Source organism: Gopherus evgoodei, chromosome 5, assembly GCF_007399415.2.
Source record: "Gopherus evgoodei ecotype Sinaloan lineage chromosome 5, rGopEvg1_v1.p, whole genome shotgun sequence".
In the NCBI taxonomy this organism is placed as follows: Eukaryota; Metazoa; Chordata; order Testudines; family Testudinidae; genus Gopherus; species Gopherus evgoodei.
This window is the reverse complement of record NC_044326.1, coordinates 127,388,672-127,403,215: the sequence shown is the minus strand read 5'-3', so window position 1 is coordinate 127,403,215 and position 14,544 is coordinate 127,388,672. Positions and strand designations below refer to the sequence as shown.

General features: G+C 47.8%; 1 protein-coding gene across 7 annotated transcripts in view; it reads right to left on the bottom strand.

The window, feature by feature from the left end:
- TMEM150C (transmembrane protein 150C) overlaps window positions 1-14,209 on the bottom strand; it is a 42,204-nt gene extending 27,995 nt beyond the window's left edge. For 2 of the 7 annotated variants that reach the window (XM_030565044.1, XM_030565046.1), the window contains exons 1-2: window positions 11,520-11,618; window positions 10,245-10,343 (exon numbers count right to left, since the gene is read on the bottom strand). The gene's annotated coding sequence lies outside the window, so the exon portion shown is untranslated. Of the gene's footprint in view, window positions 1-10,244; window positions 10,344-11,181; window positions 11,241-11,519; window positions 11,619-11,856; window positions 11,869-12,056; window positions 12,120-13,985 lie in introns of those variants that run through there. The other 5 variants (XM_030565049.1, XM_030565047.1, XM_030565051.1 and 2 more) reach the window with 5 other exon arrangements.
- Window positions 14,210-14,544: the final 335 nt, after the last annotated feature.

Sequence of the window (14,544 nt, the reverse complement as noted above, 5' to 3'; positions counted from 1 at the left end):
CTGCAAAAGATCGAGGTCTCACTGATACAATAAATTAATAATAAAAATACTGTTGATTATTATTGCCTTTTTTTAGCCCCTGGCATTTCTACGGTTCTTTTCACACATAGGAACTTTACAAGCTATTTTGATATCAGACATTCTACAGATGAGGAAACTAAGGAAAGAGAAGTTTGTGTGATTTCCCCAAAGTCAGGCAGCATCTCAGGAGCTGAAGTTCTTCAGCCCCTGTTCTACCCACTAGACACCACAGGGAAGCAAAGAAAGATGATGTTCCCTGCGGAAGTTCTGCATCACTGCAGTTGGAAGGAACATTTGAAAAGGTGAACATGGTATCCTCTTAAATGGCCTCCTGCTGCAGATCTTTTCCTTTTTGGGGACAAATAAAGGTCTGATCCAGTATCCACTAAAGTCAGCAGAAAGACCTCCCTTGACTTCACTGGAAGAGGCGCTCAGTAAACAGTGCTCAATTTAACATTCCCTATGCCATATAGAGTTCAGCCTCGACTGATTGTTACCAGAAAATGACATTTGAAATTGTAACTAAAGAGATCAGATCGAAAGGGAGAATCCCACTGGGAAGCCAGATTTTGAGAAATAAAATAATTATTCAGTTTGTGAAAAGATCAAGAGTAAACAATGTGAGGATTCCTCTAAGAACATCCATTAGACGTGTAGTGACGAAAACCAGCACTACTTATAAATACAGAACAGTCAGCTAAAGCCAGGTTTTCAAAGAGCTCGGTACATCAAGGGCTGGATTTATTTTAAAAACACAAAACCACACAGCCTGGCCACAGGCATCTCACTGGGAACAACTGGGTGCTGAGCTTTTGAAAATCTGGCCCTTGGGTCCAATATTAGTGGCAGCACAACACCCAGTTACCGTTTGCAGAGGGACCAGAGGCTGCTAGAGAAGGTTATGATTTGCTGCCGGCTGCTGAATTTCTAGTGCTCAACTTTAATACTAAACACCTGGTTTTGGGGGAATGAATGGCTCAGGGGACTGGTAATGGGTAAATATATATCTGAACTGGTAAAACAGGTGAAAGAGGTTCTAGGAGTGGCCTGAATTTCAGAGGAGCTGAGCACCTGCAGTTCCCTCTTATAACAATAGAAATGGAGGTCAGTCATCACCTCTGAAAATCAGGCCAAACGATAACAGGAGGCTCAGGAGCTGACAAAAGGGGTAGCGCAGATACAATATGAACATGTAGCCACATGAGAAATTAACATATGTACTTTGAGGGCTACACAGTTTGGGCTTTTTTTCAGTTGTTGGGTTGAGTGTGCAGTGCTGGGTGGGCTTGGGGCCCGTGTTATCCTGGAGGTCAGACTACATGATCTGGTAGTTCTGCTTGGCCTTAAGCTGTCTGACTCCTTGACTCCAATTCTGTATGCACTTAAAATATTAGGTTATTCCTGCCTTGTCTTACAGCTTGATCCTACAAACACTTAGTACTAAATGTACCACTTATTGCCAGAAGTAGCCCCCTTGTCTTCAGTAGAATTGTTCACACTACTAAGTACTACACCTAGTATCACATTTTTGCAGGATCAGACCCTTAGACTACAAACTCTTCAAGGCACATCTTGGAGCCTGTATAATTAATAAATAACAACAAATAGCAGAGCCTTTATCGCCAGGTTGCTACATCAGAAGTGCCCAAAGGTTGTTGCCCTCAGATGGCTGGTCTGTGAAATCTCAGTGGTCTGAGTCTAGTTCCAGCAAACAGGTATCCACACCACAACACACTCCTGAGGGGATTCTACACCAAAAAATTAAAATTTCTGTGCACAATATTTTTAAAAATTCTGCAAATTTTATTTGTCAAATAAATGTGGAGGCTCCAGCATGGCACTGGGGAGCACAGCCCACTGGCCGCACAGAGGTGGGAGATCACTCTGCAGCTTCTCCCCTCCGCCACCCCAGGACATGGATTCAGCGGTGACGCTGCACCCGACCCTGACACAGCACAAGGACCAGGCCTGCCCCAGAAACACCCCAGGACCCTGCCCCTCCATGCCAGGTGCACCACGTGTGGACAGGCAGGCTCAGGCAGGCAGGATCCAGTGTGGAGGAGCTTAGTGGGAGGGGGATCCAAAGGTGAGCTGAGAGGGTTCTGTGTTGGGCAATCTGGGTGCAGGCAACTCAGCAGAAGATCTGGGTGTGTGTGCGTGGGGTTCTTGATGCACAAGGGCTTGTTGTGCAGGTTCTGAGTGCAACAGTAATGGGATTCTGCGGGGGGGGGTCCAGATGAAGGTGGTTGGGGCTCAATGGGGGTTCCAGATGCTGGGGGAGTGGGGCTCAACGGGGTAGGGATCCAGGTGCAGCTGGTTGGGGCTCTGTACGGTGGGGATCCGGGTGCAGGTGGCTCACTGGGGTGGTCCAGGTGCCAGGGGAGTACGGTTTGTCTGGGGAGCTCTGGGTGGGGATGGGGGTGGTGAGGCTCAGCATGAGGGTCTGCATGCACAAGGGTTGGGTGGATGTGGGAGAAGATCTCTGTACAGTGATTCCCTCCCCCTGCAGCTGAAAAGCAATGATGCAGGAAGCACGTGGGGGGGGGGGAGTTTTCAGAGCTTCCAACAGCCGGGAGAGAAATCTGTGTGTGTGTCTGACACAGCCCCGGATGCTGTGCAGGGGAAGAGGAAGACCTGTCCTCCCATGCCCATCCGGGACTAGCAGCTGAGCTTGGCACAGGGTAGGCGATACCAGCTGGGTCTTCCCCCGTCCCACCCCATGCTCCACATTGATTTACCTCTTTGCTGGCTGCCTTGGGCACCCAAAACTGCTGGGGAGGATCACATGACTGCTCTGCTGGCTTCCCTTTGCTTCCCCATCAGAAAGTAATTTTTCTGCAGGGAAGCAAAGAAATCTTGGAGGGCAAAGGGGCGGGTGTGGAATAAATTCTGCACATGCACAGTGGCATAGAATTCCCCCAGGAGCGACCGTAACTGGCATCCCATCAGAAAAGTTAAAGGTTGACTATGGATGGAGACAGCCCCCTATCCTCACCATAAAGACACTCCCTCTGACTCAGGATTGAGGCACAACTGCAGGGCAGTTTGTGGAAGCCTGTACTGCTTCTGTCTGCATTGCTCCCATTCTGTGGCTAGACCAGGGGTAGGCAACCTATGGCACTAGTGCTAAAGGCGGCATGTGAGCTGATTTTCAGTGGCACTCACACTACCCGGGTCCTGGCCATTAGTCCAGGGGACTCTGCATTTTAATTTAATTTTAAATGAAGCTTCTTAAACATTTTAAAAACCTTATTTACTTTACATAGAACAATAGTTTAGTTACATATTATAGACTTAGAGAAAGAGACCTTCTAGAAACGTTAAAATGTATTACTGGCACGCGAAACCTTAAATTAGAGTGAATAAATGAAGACTCGGCACACCACTTCTGAAAGGTTGCCAACCCCTGGGCTAGACAGAAGACTGTGCTCTCTGGAGCTGTCCACCAGCACCTCTGACTGACTGACTGTGTCACACACACAGGGTTAGTTTGCACCTGAAAGATGAAACAGTGAATGTGGGAGGGAAAATTTTCCTTCACTCACATCGTCATGACACCCAGAAAGATACTTTGATTGATATTCAGGAAGGAGAGAGGGAAAGTGTTTAAAATGTATTACATTCAGACTGCTTATTTCCATCTCTTCTTTTGATGAGATGCCCACATGCTGCCATCTTCTAGCGGGTTTCTGTCAGCACCTCCAACGTAGTCAGTCAATCACTACCTCAGTCATTATAAAACATTTGTATAATTTACATGGCAATTTACATTTGTGTGCTTCCTGTCCTCTGGAGATATTTTTCCCTATTCTCCCTTGGCCACTCCAGACTAACGAAGACAGACAAAGGGTGAGAGGGGAGACAGGCACAGATAAGAGATGTGAATTACCCAAGGTCACACAGCACAGCAGTGAGAAAAGGAGGAACAGAACTCAAGGTCTTGTGACTCCTAATCTAGTGCCCTCTCCACAGGACCATACAGGAAATTCGGCTTCTCTTTTTAATCTTTCCCAGTTTAATAACCCTCCTCCTCTTCCTCCTCCATCTCCATCAGCTGGAACTTCTGGTCAAGAAGGGGCTCGGGCAAATAGGATGAAGTTAAGTAAATGCCAAAGCAGCTGTTAGATTATTAGGTACAACTGGGCTCAAATAAAAATCCCAGGTGTGACCATCCCAGACTTCAGGGGCATTCAAAGTCAGGATTCAGATCAGAATTTCATAGCTCGGTGCATTTCTAATTCACCTATCACTGTATTAGCTAGGTGCCAGATGCAAAATTCAGAGCTCATTTCCCTCCAAAGAAAGGACTGCATCTTCCAGCTCTTCCTAGCTTAGTGCCGCTTTCCTAAGGTCATCAGCCCTGGTGCTTGCCTTCGAGGACAGCCTCCATTACCGAGCGAACAAGCACAGAGTGAGAAGAGTCTTTCATCACACCCTGAAGGTGACAAGGCATAAGCTCACCCTGGGACCTGCAGCTGTGGGGAATGGCACCACTTGAGGCCTGCCATTAATAACATCCTGTCCCTGGACCTCAGGGGTGAAAACAGAGGGAGTTCTGTCAAGAGCTGACAAGGTATCGCATCCTCTCTGGCTTTTACTATCTACTGAGGGGCAAAGCTGCATGTTGCCTGTGCTGTTATAGGGAAGTTCTGAAATCACTGAAAGCATGTCTAAGGCTCCCACCTAAAGCCCTTTGAGATAAACAAAGACTTTCATTGAGTTCAATGGGCTTTGGGTCAGGCGCTGTGTGCCATTGGGACAGCCATTCTCTGCACCGACTTCCTCCTCAGCGTCAGACATTTTTTGTCAGGCAAAGAAGATGAAAGGTCATTGTCCTTATCTTACTTTACAGTGTGTGTTATTAGTCATAAATGTAACCAACCCTTTAAAAAAAAAATCCAGCTACAATATTTGGCTCTTTTCAGTTCAGGATTTTTCTTTTCAGCAGTTTTGATAGAAATTTTTCAATTTGCCCTGGAAAGGTGGTGTGGGGAGAGAAAATGTGGTATTTTGAAAGCAGTTGATCCAGTATGTAACACTCAACTGGCTCTGTGTGCAGACCACATAGTCAGGAGTGGGGAAATGTCATTTTGCAGGCTAGTGCAAATTCAGGGGCACAGTGGCATGAGCAGCAGTGCTTTTTTAGAGGAACAATTTTCTTGGCGCTTCCTTCCACGTGCAGCTAACTGACATCTTCTTCACCCCTGTGCTACTCTCCAAATTCCTAGAACAGCAGTGATGAGACCAGTTCAAGAATTACCATAATCCAACTGCTGCAGATTAGGGAATGAATACGGGGGAATGGGAATACGGTTGCAAGGCCCACCCCTCTTGACCCAAAGAAGCTCCCATCTGTACCCTAACCATCTACTGCATAACCACTAGCAAATCAGGATGGCATAATTTACTTACCCCAGGATTACATGCAAGAGTGCATCTGCAGAGCTCACTGGACATATGCAACCCAAAAATGAAGCCCTACACTTCCTCACACTCTGTATATCAATATGCCATATATATTCTGAATGGCACGTTTACATGAGGGAGTGCAAATACCATGAGAATTAACCATTTACACACTTCTGAGAGTTAAGATGAGAGAAAAGGAGTCAAAAGACCAATGTTCCTAGCTCCGCTCAGGCTTTCTGGGTGACCGTACACCAGTCACTTAACTCCTCTTTGTCATTAAATAATCATTACTTATAAGCATTTCTGTGGTGTTCATCACAATAGTATTAGCCTTATTAATGGAGATTGGATGTATTTATCAGCCTCACAGAGGTACTGTAACCCTAAATTTATTAATGTCTGTATAGTGCTTTCCAATCTTCAGATGGACGGTGTGACAACTATATGCAGCCTCAGCAGCCTTGTATGAGAGCACGCTTGAGAGATCAATGGTGAAGCGTCAAGAACAGCTGTGAGAATGGAACACCCTCTCTCTCTGCTTTCATTAACAGAGGTCTGCTGTAACCCTTCTCATTCAGCTACTTCCAGAGAGCTTAGAGCATTTGTTCCCTTAAAACATATTAGAGATTATGGTTTCCACTACCGATTGGCCCACAGCGAGCCTCCAGATCTGGAATCCCCCAGGATCTCGGTCATTCTTTCCTCACTGACTCAGTAATACTGTTTCCTTTTCTAAACACACCCACCATTTGTGTTACAAAAACCAATGGGCCTGTCCTTCCCTCACTCATGCTAAATCAGGAGTTCCTCTCCATAAATCACTAGAATTACTCAGGTTTAACACATGAGGAGAATCAGGCCCCACCTTCGGAGACTTGCACAGATACACCGATCAGAATTAACCCATGTGATGCAGAGAAAATAACTAGTATGGTAGTGATCTGGATTTTTTCGGTAGAGTCTTCCATTCTCCCAACATACAGAAGAAGCCACAGAAAAAGTCCCTAAAAGCCTTGTAAGATAAAACCAATACTCACTGCACTTCATCTTTGTGTCTTCTTTCACACTTTTTTTATAGTATACACCTCTACCCTGATATAAAGTGACCTGATATAACACAGGTTTGCATACAACACGGTAAAGCAACACTCCAGCGGATCAGCACATCAGCTCCCAGCCACGGCACTCCGCTTCTCGCCACCAGCGAGTGCAGGGAGGATGGGGAAAGGACACCCCTGTACCCACCTGCGGTGGGAAGCGCAGCGCCGCAGCTGGGAGATGGCGACATGGCTGGGGCAAGGAAAGCAGAGCAGGCTGGGGCTGCGATGATCCACTTCCCGCCACCAGTGAGTACAGGGAGTATCCTTTCTCCAACCTCCCTGCATTCACCAGCGGGAAGTGCAGCACCGCAGCTGGGAGATGGCGGAGTGGAATGGGCTGGGGCCAGGCTGCTCCGCTTCCGCCACTGCCAGTGAATGTGGGACCTTTCCCCAACCCTCCCCTCCCAGCGACACAGCTGGGACCAGGGCAAGGAAAGTGAAGAAGGCTGGGGCCACGTCGCTCCGCTTCCCGACACAAGTGAGTACGAGAAGCGTCCTTTCCCCAACCTCCCTGCACACACCAGCAGCAGGAAGTGGAGCGCTGCAGCTAGGAGGTGGCAGAGTGGAGCAGGCTGAGGCCGCATCGCTCCGCTTCCCGCCACAGGTGAGTACGGGGGGCGTCCTTTCCCCAACCTCCCTGCACTCATCGAGCACCGTGGCTGGGAGCTGGCGGAGTGGAGCAGGCTGAGGCTGGGCTGCTCCGCTTCCCGCTGCTAAGTGCCTGTCAGGAGGGCGGAGGGGTGTGGATAGGGGGCGTGGCAGTCAGAGGACAGGGAGCAGGAGGGTTTGGTAAGGAGTGGTACTGGGGGTGATTAGGGATGGGGGTCTCTGGAAGGGATAGTCAGGGCACAAGGAGCAGGGGGGCCAAAGTAAGTTCGATATAATGTGGTTTCAGCTATAGCACAGTAAGATTTTTGGCTCCGGAGGACTGCGTTATATCGGGGTAGAGGTGTATAGTAGAAGTTGCTAAAGAGCCAGTGTCAAATTCACAGCTTTTAACCCCCTGTAAAATGACACTTAGTCCCATGGCTCTAAATGTGTCTCCATTAAGGTAGATTTAAGCAAGTCCTCTCAGTTCCCATAAACATAGAGAGGACTTGAAAAGGACTCAGCACCTCACAGAACTAGCCCATTAAAAAGGCCACGTAGCCACAGTAAGACCCAGTAGACAGCTCCCTTCCAGGAGGAGACATTCCCCTCCCTCCAAGAATGATCTATCATCAGCTCAGGAAATCTGAGATAGGAGCACCACTCCCTCTCCACCATTGTTGTGACAAGGGCAGGAGTCTCCCATGCTTCTGTTCCTTTCACAGCACCTCTCCTGCTACAGGCCAGGCCAAGGAGCAGGTCTGTCTCTAGTTCTCCAATCGTAGTTGCACCGAGGAGGTGTTACAGCCTTATCACTAGTGTAATGTTGTCCCCAGAATAGGAAGCAGTGGTGCCCAGGAGCCGACCCTCATTTACAAGCATTCCTGCTTCCCAAGCAACTCCATGCCTGAAGACAGCACAGCTGACAAGCTAGATCAGCCTGTCAGTGGAATGGGTCTGCAAGGACACTCCAACCATTTACGGGATGATCTGCTCCTTAATAGAGAGGGAGTCTCATCAGGGACAACCCCCCTCACATCCGCAGTTGTATCAGCCCTGTGGCAGCCACAGCCATGGGAAGGTGATAGTAGGGGCCTCAGTGCCTTCTATCTGCGTTTAATACTATAAATAAGAGGGAGGGGATAATTATATTGCAATCTTTTGCTTTTTGTTTCATTATGTTCTTCTCTCTCCATCTTCCACTTATTCTCCCCCTTCTACTTTCCCCCTGTACATTCTTCCCTGCTACTAGGTTGTCCTCTTCTAATTAGGATTTGTAGCATCCAAGGTGCTAAGCACTGTACATATGGAGTAAGAGACAGTCTCACTGTCATGCAGCCCCCCTCAAAAAAATTTTTTTCCAGTCTAAACAGAAGCAATATTATCACCCCCATTTTATAGAACTGAGGCACAGAGATTAAGTGATTTGCCCAAGTCTCACTCAGGAAGGCTGTGGCAGAGCAAGGAATTGAACCCACACTGAGTCCCAATCCAAGCCTTAGCCATAAACCCATCCTCCCTTCTCACCTGCTAGCTATGTTTTCCTGTCACCTCATCTTCTTCTCCCCCTGTTTCCCTGGACTTACTACCTAACTTCATCAGTTTCTTTTCCTCTTTTTCTCTTCTGCTTGGAGTTGGCAGCTTTAGTTCCATTAGTAGCTCTGATCCCTAGCGGAGGCTCCTGTTTCAAATCTGATTACAGGATCTGGGCCTTAACGAATCACTGTTCACTTACATTTGGGCCAAACTTTAAATGCTACAAAAGTCAAGCTGCTTATGAAGCCTAACGCCAAAAGGGATTATGTCATAATATATGTTTCTTCCAAGGAGGGAAAACAAGTCAACTGAAAACAGTTGTGTTTATACAAGTACACATTCCCATGCAGTGTCAGAAACAAAAACATTGCAGCACTAAAGGACCTAAAAGTGAAACTGACTTAATTGATTTTCACTGTCCCAACTGAGCAACACTAAAAATAAACACAGAATACAAACAACAAGCTTTCAAAAAATTTTCACTTCTAATAATCTAAAGGTTAACAAGAACATAACTAATATTTGTTCACAAAATATAAGGCCTTATTATCTAATCTATTACACCAGTATAAAAATAAGTTGCTACCGTCCCTTTAAATAAATTGTTATAGGCATTCTCATAAATATGCATTTTTACGGTTCTTACAACATTTTCTCCGAAAACAAGTAGTTATTAAAAATTTCCTGTATACCTATATTGTTGTAACAACATGATGACACAAATGCTAGTCAGATAATGCTTTTAAATCTCTTGCAATAGAACCTTTTGTTAATCAAAATCAAAACCAAACAGAAGGAACCATAAGCATGGAAAAGCTTAACATTGATAACTTGAGGATTTTAAATGCATGATGAGATGTAAACTCTGGGCTATGAGCAAGAGCTAAAGGTTGTCATATCTTTGAATAAGGTCATCCATATCAGCAACCTCTACTGAGGTAAATCTATCAATTAGTCTGGCTCTTTTCTGCAGTTTCAAGGCCAGATCCCACCCTGCCCTGAAAAAGGAGTGGGTTCAAGGGATAAGAGGATTGCTTGATGTGGTTCACCTCATGGAATTCTCTGAAAGCCATCCCCTCAAAGGTATGGGAGTAGAGGAAGACAAATGATTGTTTGCAAGGGGAGAGGGTGAGTGTCATGCATTCAAACCCCACATCCCTGTGGGAAAAGGACATTCCACTTCAAATCTGGAAGGAAGTGATAAAATCATCAATATATCTAGACACTTATTCACACCGAGATCTTGGGGGGAAAGGACGAGGTAGTCCAGTGGATACATTACCTCCAAGCACAGCTACTTCCGAGCTCCCATCCCTTTCAAATAAAGCCTAGCAGAGAGGCTGCCACAGGGAAGCGAGTGTGGGGGCCTGGAGATTGCACTTTCACCTTTTTATAGAGAAGGACAATTCATTATATGGAGATAAACATCTAGATCCTTTGGGAAAACTCTTTTGAGTCCTCTTTTTACACCGAATGCCATATATCTTGTTTGTCAGGTAGCTCCAACAGCACAATAGAACAGGATTAATCAAATCAGCATCTGTCTTAATGTAGAGGCTGAGAGTGCCAAGAAATGCAATGTCAACTCACCTTGATGTGTACAAATATTGCAGCATATATGGGGCTGTATGTAGGCTCACCTCTTGCTCTCAGCCTCCTTGATAGAGGACCATATATCAGTTGCAACACCTAAGCACATCACAGCAAATTAATGCAGGATGAAATATGGTAAGATAATGGCATAAGCAGGTAGTTTCCTAGACCCTGATCCTGGAATCTGTTCCCTGCAGGTAGGTTTCAGCACCCACACAAAACCTCAGTAAGATTTTGCACAAGTCTCACATGGAACAACTTGCAGGATTGGGGCTTTAATGACTCATCTCTCTCTCTCTCTTCTCCACTAATGTAACTAAAATTGCACACCTGAAGCCTCCAAACTGTATGTTCTGCTACTAACATACGCAGACTTGTGTGCCAAATCACCGACACCTCCCCCTCTTGCATCTTGTCCTTGTTTTCATTGTAAGCTTTTAGACTGTGTGTGTTTGCACAGCACAACGAAACTAAGAATCTTCAGATGTTACTGTGATAAAAATCAGCATCCCCATGGTTTCCCCTCCCAGTTTAATGAAGATCCCTGGGCTTAACCAGCCGGTGGGCAAGGAAGACTCTTTGATAAGTCGATAGGCACTCTAGTGTTGGCAATATTTCCCATTTAACCTTTTAAAGAGATGGGGATGCAAGGGATGAGGGTGGGCTGTTACAAACTGATCCCCCAAGACCTATCACTGTAACCATGTGGGAACAGAACAAGCTACATTCTCCATGCATTTGCCAATGTCCTGGTCAGTAACAATTTGACACAACCCCCATTTTTAAATGTAAAACCCAGGGGCTAGATGAGGGGAGGAGAAAGCCCCTGGTTGAAATCCTAGCAGCCTGTCGCGCTGCAATGTCTGCTGTGGCAGCTGGTCTGCCAGAAGCAGGGGGGAAAGGAGATGTCCCTGTTCCCACCCTAGACACCCACCTCCTTCGCAGGCCGCCCTCCTCCGCCCCAGCCACAGGCAGCCCCACACCCGCGGCGCGCAAAGGGGGACGAGGCTCGGGGAGGGAAGATGGCTGGGGCCGGGCCAGGCGCTGCGGCAGCGGGGCGCGCTGGGGCTGCACAGGAAGCAGGACAGAGGCGGGGGACACACCGAGATCCCAGCAGGGGCTGGCGGAGGGGAAGCGGCGCGAGACAATAGCAGCAGGAAGGGGAGGGCGGCGGGAGGCTGCTGCTTCTAAGCCCCGGAGAGGCCGCCCGCGCGCCACCAGCCCGGCGCCCCTCCCCGGGCACAGCCCGCGGCGCTGCAGCCAGTCACCTACCTGCTGCCGGCTCCGGGCGGGCGGGCGGGCGCCAGCACCTGCAGCAGGCGGCTGTGGCAGCGGCGGGCGAGGCTGGGCAGCAGGGGGCGGGTTTCTGTCAGAAGGGGCGGGGTTGCCTCTGCCTCCGCGGCCCCCAGGCAAAGGGAGCGGACTCCTCCCCCAGCGGAGCCGGAGCCCGCCTGCTACCCCGGGGGGGCCTTTGCAAGCGGCAGCGGGTTTTGCCTGCGCGGTTCTTTTTAGTGACACGGGTGTTAACGCATCGACTTCCCTTATTTACATAAGGCGTGTTTGCCCGGGGCAGAGCGAGCAGGTCAACACCCAGGTCATCCCGCCCTACCTCCAGGAAGGACAGCGGGGCACCCGCACAGCTGCCTCTCCAAGGGCTGGCCTCTCTGTCATGCCCTCAGCCCACTCCGGAGCCCTCTGACTGAGGGCTGCAGAACAGCCACAGCGCGGCATGGGCCGGCCCCTTCCTTCCAAAAACAGTCCCTGAAATGTTGGAGTTGGTCAAATGAGAAATTTTTTAAAAGTTAGTACCTTACATTCAGCCAGCCAAAGAGAAGTGGCAGGAGGTTGAGAGAAGGGCCTTGTTTTCTTCAGCTAATTAAAAAGAAACAGAAAAAGAAAAGCAGTCGGTACTTTTGTACGCACAGGGAATTGCCCACACTATCTTGAGATAAAATTTCCCTCAATGCTGTTGTGTAATTGATGGTTCTGTTTTCTGGGTGTGCAGTGCTTTTAAAAGTCTACAAGTCCCTGGTGTTTAACTGCCCTTTTACAGTCAGGCCAGCTGTTCCAGAGGAGGAAGAATGTTCTCCCTCATGCAGGAAACTTTGTTATTGCTCTGTGTGTTCTTTTAACCTAAAGATAATCGTTTAGACTGGAAACGCACTAGGTCTATAGAAAGATATAACATGCACTATAAAGTTACAGCTAGAAGCAGTTGCCCCCTTCCCCCTGAGAGTAGGCTGGATTTCACTTGTGTAGAGCATTTTGGAATGGAAAGGTCCTACGCTACAAATTTAGGTGTAATCGTAGCACCAGTAGGCATACCTGTGCTAGCTTTAATCTGGCTAGCACAGGTAACAGTGGCAGTGAAGACATGGCAACACAGGCATCAGTGTGAGCTAGCCTCGGCATCTACTCAGCCCCAGGGTCCATGACACCACACCTTCACTGCTATCATTGCCCACACTCACTAGATTAAAGTTAGCATGTGTAGCCATACCTGCACAACAATTACACCTTGATTTGTGATGTAGACATACCCCTGGAAGAGGAAAGCCCTTTGGGCAGCATTGATTATTCTTTGTGTGGGTTCCACCACATTTGTTCACCAGATATTGTGATCCTGTGGCAGGCCAGCATGGCAACTACCTAAACTTGGGGGAAACCTGCACAGTTTAATCCCAGCCTAAAATATATTCACCTGGGTTCAAAAAGAAACACAGAGAGCTTGCAGCCAATAGGATGTTTCCGTCAGCGCCTTTTATGCAGCCCCACCTTGAGCTTCTAGCAGAAGCAACCAGTCCTCTCACTAATGGACTTGTATCATAACCTAGTCCCAGATTTGGACCTTAGCGTCCAAAATATGGGGGTTAGCATGAAAACCTCCAAGCTTAGTTACCAGCTTGGACCCGGTAAAGCTGCCACCACCCAAAAATTAGAGTTTTGGGGCACTCTGGTCCCCCAAAAAACCTTCCCTGGGGACCCCAAAACCCAAATCCCTTGAGTCTCACAACAAAGGGAAATAAACCTTTTCCCTTCCCCCCTCCAGGTGTTCCTGGAGAGATACACAGAAGCAAACTCCGTGAATCTAAACAGAGGGAGTCCACCCTCTCTATTTCCAGTCCTGGAAACACAAGCACTTCCCTCTTCACCCAGAGGGAATGCAAAGTCAGGCTAGTAAATCTAACACACACAGATTTCCCCCTGACTTCTTCCTCCCACCAATTCCCTGGTGAGTACAGACTCAATTCCCTGGAGTTCCCCCCTAAAGAAAAACTCCAACAGGTCTTAAAAAGAAAGCTTTATATAAAAAGAAAGAAAAATACATAAAAATGGTTTCTCTGTATTAAGGTGACAAATTCAGGGTCATTTGCTTAAAAGAATATTGAATAAATAGCCTTATTAAAAAAGAATACAATTCAAAGCACTCCAGCAACTATAGACATGTAAATACAAAAGAAAAAAAACAATAACCCTTATTGTTTTTATGAACTCTGTACTCATAACTTGGAAACAGAAGATTAGAAAGCAGGAAATAGAAATCCTCTCATAGCTGAGAGAGCATACAGGCAGAAGACCAAGAACAAAGGACTCACACACAAACTTCCCTCCACCCAGAGTTGAAAAAATCCTGTTTCCTGATTGGTCCTCTGGTCAGGTGCTTCAGATACTTCTTTCCAGGTGAAAGAGACGTTAACCCTTAGCTATCTGTTTATGACAACTTGAAGCTTTACATACCTAGCTGCCAGTTGTGTCAGCAGGAGGTTCCTGAGGTGCAGGGCTGTCCTTAGGCATACACAGCATACACATCTGCATAGGGCACCACTGGGACAGGAGGTAAGAGCAGGTTGGCTCCTGCACACCCAGCGTGTGCTGCAGTCTTCTGTGGCAGGGGCCATATTCACAGAGCTGAACGTGCCAGCACAGCGCATTCTGCATGAGGGAGAGTGTAAGGAACTGTGGCTTTCTGCTGCCATGAGGCAGGCTGGGCGGCTCAGTATTCTCTGCTGCCTCATCACTCCCCCTCTGGGCTGTGAGCCCGGATTGCTACAGCATCTGCTGCATATGAAGCTCAGTGTGTGTCAGCACTGGGGGGAAGGGTTTCCTGGGGGTCCATGGGCAGGGGTGATGGCTGTGCCCCCTTGACACACTAAGGTCAGTGGTCCTGGCTGGGGACCACCTTCAGTGGAGCCCCTGCTTTACCCTCCCCCATCCCTCAATATCCCCCTCAGGTAACTTGGGGGTATACAAAACAAATCAGACTCCTTAAAGGGGTACAGTAGTCTGGAAAGGTTGA